The 8,275-nt window shown below is 34.3% G+C and overlaps 1 pseudogene; it reads right to left on the bottom strand.

Annotated features, from left to right (window-relative positions):
• Positions 1 to 491: 491 nt before the first annotated feature.
• LOC104103057 (probable methyltransferase PMT7) lies at positions 492 to 6,413 on the bottom strand (annotated as a pseudogene).
• Positions 6,414 to 8,275: the final 1,862 nt, after the last annotated feature.

The following is an 8,275-nucleotide window of genomic DNA, read 5'->3' as shown; positions in this document are numbered from 1 at the left end:
ATATACTTCTGTTTCTTTTTTTTCTTCTAATAGTTGGTTCTTTTATTTCTTGGACATAATTTAGCTAAACTTTTCTCCAGATAGCCTAGGGTTGTTATTCAGCTGGTCCCACTAAATGAAAATTACAGTTGAAAAGAGAGTAAAGAAGTCCTTACCCACAAATAAAAAAAGTAACACTCAATATGTATCAAATGAAGAGGTTTCAACTCTATGTAGTAATATAGCACTGTTTTGTGAGGGTGATAGTTCAATCTGAAAAGACCTGCAAAAACTGAAAAGCAATGGTAATGACAAAGACTTTTGTATACCGAAGAAGTCCTAACCAGTTTGTACGTACCTCGAATGTTCTAGTAAATACCTACTAGCTCTCCACTAGCGCGAGTAACTCTATCGACTAAAACTTATGCATAAAGAAATTAAGATTTGTTTTGCTGATTTTACGCTAATAATATTGCAAAGACGAGGTCATGAAAACCATATGGAAATAAATGTAATTACAATGAACTAATATTTTGCATTTCTAATTCTTTATGGGGATAAAGAATTCACTGTCCTCTATATTACAACATTGAAGTAGTTGTTCTCTCATATAAATTTTACAACTTTGTTACTCAAAACAAAATAGTAACTCAAAAAGAGATCAAAGCAGGAAAAAAAGAAAGACTACATCCTGGCATCAGTCTATCGAAAACAACCTCTTTACCCCACCAGAGTAGGGGTAAGGTTTGCGTACACACTAACCTCTCCAGACCCCATTTGTCAGATTTTACTAGGTTGTTGTTGTACATCCTGGCATGCAGACTGGGTGGAAAAGTTAACTGCATTTGATGAGATATACAGATTTGATTCACTACTATCCAGTAATTAAGTTGAAGAAATTAACATGGATACTTAGAAATCACCTTTCAGTGACAAATATAATGCAAAAACTGCATTACACGATGGCCCAAAACCTTTTCCGGCAAAATAAGACTGGTCCCAATTTTCTCTGATCGTCTTCTAGATAATGTAATTGGACGTCCCAAAGAAATTTTGGTGCAAGAACTTGTATACGCGATATGATGGCTTCTTCATCTCTGATAATGATAAATCCCTGCATATCAGTTGACGACAAAATTGAGTTTGATCATAGTTGAAACTTCTGACATAGGATAGTTTTAGATTATGTTAAGGTTTATGGAACAATGAGAATCAGAAACTTCGCATTCGTTAGTGTATATTCTGAAAGATGGACTCCCTTTCACCGGCAGCATAAAGAGCAGCCCGGTGCACAAGCATCCCACGTTTCCGCAGGGTCCGGGGAAGGGCCGCACCCCAAGGGGTGTGATGTAGGCTGCCTACCCTGATATAAGCATCAGTGGCTGATTCCACGGCTCGAACCCATGACCTATACGTCACACGGAGACAACTTGACCGTTGCTCCAAGGTTCCCCTTCACTAAGGCAGCATGAAACTAATAATTATCTTGCTTTATGATTATCCCCTATATTCCTGTTTTCCTATGGAGAATTGAGTTTTGCTTCTATTTCACTTCCAATTCTTTGCTCACAGTCTGATGCCTGTTTAATGCACTCAGCATTTTTGTGAACTGATGTTAAGGTGAAGATACCTTTAAATGCAACTACTTTTTAAGAATACATTAATCTTTTGGCAGAAGTCTTCTATACAAGGAATGGACGTCTTGTGAAATATCAAGTTTGAACACACAGGCAATAAGAGTGTGGTTCCATGAAATATCAGGTGTTCAGCTTATGAGTTGATTGACATTTTGTACCTCACAAGCATCAAAAGTCTGAATGCGATATGCTTACCTGAGGTCGTATAATACGATCCATTTCCAGCATGATATCCTCGACCAAACAACCTTCTTCACGGCCTTTGTAGTGAGAGAGAAGATTATTGGCATGCAATAAATCATAAGAGCGTGGGTATGTGGAGAATGGCTCACACCTAAGAATCCCAGTATTGCATCATTATTGCGCCCTTTAACTAGATTAGAACTGTATAAGGTATAAGCTATTAAATAACACCATACCAGTCATGAAAAGTGCCTATAAGACCCCTGTCATAAACGGCAGAAAGGGTGTTGTTCATCGTTACAGGAACGACATTCATCACCCAAACAGGCCATGTACTGAGAGCGACTGCAAATCCACCAAGGGAAGCACTCATGTCCATTACATTACGTATTTCTTTCTCCTCTACATTCATCAGTCTCCAGTAATGGCGAACTTGATCTTGCCAATAAATTGTATCCGACAAGAATTTTTCACGATCAATACCTGCAGTGAATAGATGATAACATGTAGTGACTAATGATAGTTTCTCAAGGATGAAAGCTCAATATAAAGAAAGCTTTCAGTTCACTTCGAGAATTTACTGACACTAACATTTTGAAGAAAATGAAAAGAAGCTAATAAAAGTTTGCTGATTACAGCATCTAACTTTTACTTGCAAAAAATACACATAGTTATATAGTTACCCTTTTGTACTAAAATTTATGGTACCATTGACCTTAGAGGAAACAGTCAAAGGTCTGAGAATAAAGGTGTTGCTAAAATCGTAACTACTGCCACTTATATAGTTATATTACATTATAAAGAAAGGGAGTCTTACTTGCTCATTATTATTAATATGAAGATTTTTTAAAAGACTTATTTGATAGAATATAAAACTTTATATTGTATTATATTTTCATCCATTTTTAAGATTGTCGCCAAAACTAAACAACTGGGCCAACAGATAATCAATATAACTGCACCAGGGAATGGAATTCACAAACCTAGCTGACTAAGACTTTGTGAAAACTCTGAAAGACGTTGTGGCCGAGGCGGTAGTTTCTTTGTATTAGATGATGTGTCACTTAGGGTAATACAGTTCCTCAGAGGTGTTTTCCATGATGGTTTAAAATCATCCTGAGAATCACATATGTTTACGAGTTTCTCCTCTGCGTTATGCTGGAGACATGAATTATCTTCTTGCTTAATCCATATTGCTGTTTGAACTTCCCGTGCAATGAGCTTCCAGCACATTCCTGAAGTCAGATTTACTAATTTGTCCCATATCTGTAGAAAACCCTTATCCTTTCTATAAGCTGGTGGAGCCGAATAAACAAAGTATCCATCTGATCTTAATAGTCGGTTCACTTCTTTGAGTAGAATACCATCTGCACCGACACCCACAAAAACATATGAAAATAAGGACCTTCTTACTTAAATCAAAATTGACCATGTGTACATGACACGCAGGCTATCTAATAACTCTAATGTAGGCTGTTTAGTTGTCAAGAACGACATCATGCAGAAATGAAGGCAATACTCACCGTTTTCATGCCAATCAACTCGACATCTAGAACAATGCACCATCTCAAAAGAGTTGCTAGGATAAGGCAGCTGCTTTGTTCCTAAAGCAGATATCATAGCACCAATTCCCCGTTCCAAAGCAAACTGAATTTGATTCTCATGACCATCTTTGGGAGCAAAGGACATTGTTTCTATACTTAAGGAAGAAGATAGGCAGAAAAACTGGCAACCCCGCAACCAACATCAAGCACTTGAAATACCCCTGCAGAACGTAAGTCACCTCCCTCATTAGTTGTCATATTTCCTAACCTGCGCCGAAGAAATAACTAAATTGATGAGATACATAAAACATAGGTCGACACAAGATTGACACTAGCTCAAACCTAAGAAGAAATAGATGAATATAATGAGAATATCAGTAAAGTTTTTCACTTTCCAGAATATATCATTATTAACTAACATAATATCACCAACATTTTTATCAGATATTTTAGCAGCTTATATACCTAGCGTTTCTTGTGAAAAAGGATATTTTGCCTGTTCATATCGAATTATGAATTTTCTAGGATGATTCCAATGTAATACCAAAAGAGATTTACTGATAGTTATATCAGGATAGGCATGCTTTTTATTCAAGAGCTTTAGTAAATGTTATGTATCAGAAGTGTTTCAGATCATCAAACATTAACAGAATCATCCAAGTCGGGACTGTCCTACAAGATCATGAACCATAAGACCAGTAGATCAATAAGTCACGAGACTTTCATTGATCAATCAAAGTTCATCGCAGCTGGTCAGAGAAATATCACCTTATATGTTCTTTATGAGACTATCTGAGCATTAGGTCCTAAAACCTTAAGACAATGGGCAATGGGTGGAGTGGCACAAGACTTCTCTAATTCCTTATCGATTTTTTTCATATGCCCTTCACAGGAAAAAAGTTAATTCTCAAAAATCTGCAAGTTCAAGAATGACAGGTGGGGGCGTGAAAAAGAAAAGAGACCATACATACCTCTCAATATACTGTGGAGCCCCATGCTTGAAATGAGTTCCACCACCCGGAAACCACCAAAGTTGATCCTTCTCGTGCACCCAATTTTGTCCACCTTTTACCTCTGCAAGACGAGTATGGTTCACATTGCTCCGCCACACATAGTCCCTACTAATCGGCCACCTTATTGGTATCTTATAATCTGTTGGAGGTGGCAAGCGCCTGTCAACCGAAGGACAATGCCTCTCCAGCTCTTCTTTCCTTGAAAGATCTAGTTTTGGCATTAGCTCTTTAACATAAGACATGTCATGACATGGGATATACTCATTAAATTTCAAAGGACAAACATTTACCCCCGTTTCAGGGATTTTCAATGGTATCACCCGATACGAAAGAGACACCTTGTTTTTAAACTTCAAAGCACCTGCATACATAATATGAATCAGAATTAAAATTTTCTGAAACCCAAGAAAATAAGTCATTGTATAGTCAGTGCACTCTCTATATTTTCGGCACTCCTAGTCAGTTTAAGATATCTCTTGTGCAAGGGTGTAACAAATAGCGCATGACTTATCCCAAAAGCTAAGTGTCATAATGATGTTCACGAGTGACTCTTGAAGAGACTTCATGTTTGTTCTCTATCAAAAATGTTATGTAAAGCTTTTAATCAAAGATGCTATGCTATACAAAATAGTTATCAGCCTCAACCACACAGTGAACGGATTAGAAGACCTAAGAGAAAGCTGTTGCTTCACCATCAAACACTAGGTACTTTAATCTGCATAAACTCTAAAGCAAGGTGATCCAACCATCGTCTTATACCTTATAAAATCAAAGTTTCTGATGATAAATTCTCAGGCCAAACTCAGTCAGCATATACTCAGACCCAATGTCAACCAAACCAATTAGCAATTAAAGATGCCAAGCCATTCACAATCCACCTCACTGTCTTTACCATACAGGGAAGTAGTAGTGCTGTACCTCTGTTTTATAAGCGCGACATAACATTTACCTAAATTTGATCAGAGCACATCACCTTTAGTTCTATCTAGTACCAACTAAATCAAAACAACCATGATTAAGTGCCTAAAGACAGTAAAGAACAATGATAAAGATTTGTTCCTTCTGCATTGAGGATGTCATATTGCTCTAGTAAAAAAGTAAAACAACTCTTAATTATCATCTCTCGATCCAATTTACCCACCCACAATGAAAATTTAACAACTTCTTCACAAAAGCTTATCCATTTCCACTTACAACCCCCCCTCCCCCCCCAAAAAAAAAAAAAAAAAAAACCCATTTTCTAAGCAACTCTAAATGATTTCCTCTTCCTGTTATTAGCTATCAAGAAAGAAATACAATAACTTGGCACAACAAAGCTTCCCTCTTTCCATTTCTGGCACCCGGTGAGAAAATGTGAAGCTGATACCAATCTAACAAATAACAAGACTTGCTTCCACTATAAATCAATATTCTCAGCATCTTCCTCATTAACACTCAAAGTTTCAAACTTTAAATGTTACTACACTTTCTTTTTTAGTCTATCCAAAAACAAAATACCTTTTTATATTTAGAAACAATTTAGCTTTAAATTTTCTATTTTACATAATTTTTAGGCACATATCACAATTTTCAAAAAGCATTTCTTTCTTTCTTAAATTCCGTAACCAATCAAATAATGCATAAATTGGAACGGAGGGAGTAATAAAGAGAGATAAAAAAGAAAGAAGTACTAACCAGAGGTAGATTCTGAGGAACTAAAATTAGAAGCAACAGATAATTGTTGTTGCTGTTGAAGCTGTTGTTGCTCTTGTTGAGGCAAATATAGAGATGGGTTTTGCCCAAAAAGTGTACCAGTGTAAAAAGATCCTACCATTACCAAAAGGGCTATCATAATTGTTTGCCCTGTATTCCAATCAAATGCCCTCATGTTTATCCAAGATCCCATGTTTAAGAAATTTAAATAAAATGTTACATATACACTAAAATCTTGGATTTGTAAAGTGACTTATAATGGTAAGTGATCAAGAAAAGAGCTTAAGGAAAGACTACACTATGAGATCGAGAGAGTTAAGATTTTGTGTGTGTTCAGAGCTGAAGTGGAAAAGATGAGTGAAATTTCCTTTTTTAACATAACATATTTTTTATTTTCCTTTTTTAAGGTTTCTATAAAAGGCAAACAAAACTTGAGGTCCTTTAATTATGAAAGCCTCCCCTAAAGTCACTGTATGTTGCACATAGCTCCCTCGTTCTCTGTTTGATACATATTAGATAAAATGACATTGTATAACCGCTCTCAAAATAATAACCGAAAAAGTATATATTTATATATATATATATATATATATATTTTGTATGTTATATATAAAAATTATATAAATTTTATATATTTTTTCGCCTACCAAATATAAATAATTTCTAACACGGGCTAAAAGTGATAATCTTCCTTGATATAACTAGTTGTATCTGGATGTAGCTTTTGAGCTATGGGTTTAATTGAATAGTATTTTTAACATGAAATATAGTTGTATTATAAAGGTTACAAAATTTTAGCAAATGGAGTATTACATTTCAAATTCATAATATTAAAGGTACTATGAGTTCAATTTGGGGCACATGCAACCGTTTGGCTATGAGTTCTACTAAACCCATAACTTTCGATACAATATGAATATTAGATGTAAAAAACTACTAAAATCACAATAAATAATATTTTTGAACTCATAATTTTAACAGTGCAATTTGTTCAATATTAAAAATCTTAAAAACTGAACCCATTAATTTTAAATCATGTATCTGTCTCTAAATTCAATTTAAGACCTATTCAGCAAGTTCAAATCATAAATCCACCTTTGTAATGTAGAAAAAAAGAATTGTTGGCCACAGATGCTCTATATATTACCCCACCCAATTTCCAAAAGCAGGGGTGCACAAAGAAAATCGATAAACCACACCGAGTCGATAATCCGAGTTCAACCGGAAAAAAAATTCGATTGTGGTTTGGTTTGGTGTTGGAAAAAAAATTCGACCATAATTGGTTTGGTTTGGTTTTAACTAAAAAAAGTCAAACCCAAACCAAACCAACACGACATTACATTTATACAATTTTTAAAAATATTTTATACATATAAATATTTATTGTAATATAATTTATAAATATTTTCTCAAACTTGTTCACAGATTTATCTTTAAATGTATTATTTAAAGTTTGGACTTAACATTCTTGAATGGTCCAATAAATTTTATAGCTCATAAAGGCAGTAAGTCAAATAAAGTTCAAATCAATACTAATGTTAATAAAGAAAATTCAATTCAATACTAGGATTAACAATAGTGTTGGATATCTTACTTTTAGTTTTGCATTGGTTTATAATAAAAATGGATAACCTAGTTTATCTTTTTCTTTAGTGTTTAGTTGTGTAATTAATAGTACTTATTAGTTGTACTTATTTTAGCATGACCTATATAGTATTTTTAGATTATGTTACTTTTTATTATGGCGTATTAGTTAGTAATATTATTTTTATGCGATTTTATTATCTTTGTTATTGAATATTTTAATACAATGCCATAACTCATCTCATATTATTATGTTATTTTCTTGAAAAATACATTACATAGTTGTATCCTACTAGGACTATAGAAATATTTGGAGCACAAGTTACATATTTTATGCTATGAAGACTATTACCAGGGAAAAAATTGAAAATTCGAAAAAATCGAAAAATCCGAAAAAAACTGAGATTGAAAAGCCCGACTTTTTTGGTTTGATTTATAGATTTAAAAACCCGACTTTATTGATTTGGTTTGATTTATTGATTTAAAAACCCGACACCATTGATTTAATTTGGTAATTGAAAAATCCGAACCAACCTGATCTGTTTACACCACAGCCCAAAAATATCAATAGTGGTTTTAACTTATTTCTTGTGTGTGGTGACTCTGACTCTTAGTCTATCACTAGAAGAACCCTTATTCTGTA

The sequence above is a fragment of the Nicotiana tomentosiformis genome, chromosome 4 (assembly GCF_000390325.3).
Source record: "Nicotiana tomentosiformis chromosome 4, ASM39032v3, whole genome shotgun sequence".
In the NCBI taxonomy this organism is placed as follows: domain Eukaryota; kingdom Viridiplantae; phylum Streptophyta; class Magnoliopsida; order Solanales; family Solanaceae; genus Nicotiana; species Nicotiana tomentosiformis.
The sequence above is the reverse complement of the archived record's forward strand: the minus strand, read 5'-3'. Positions and strand labels throughout refer to the sequence as shown.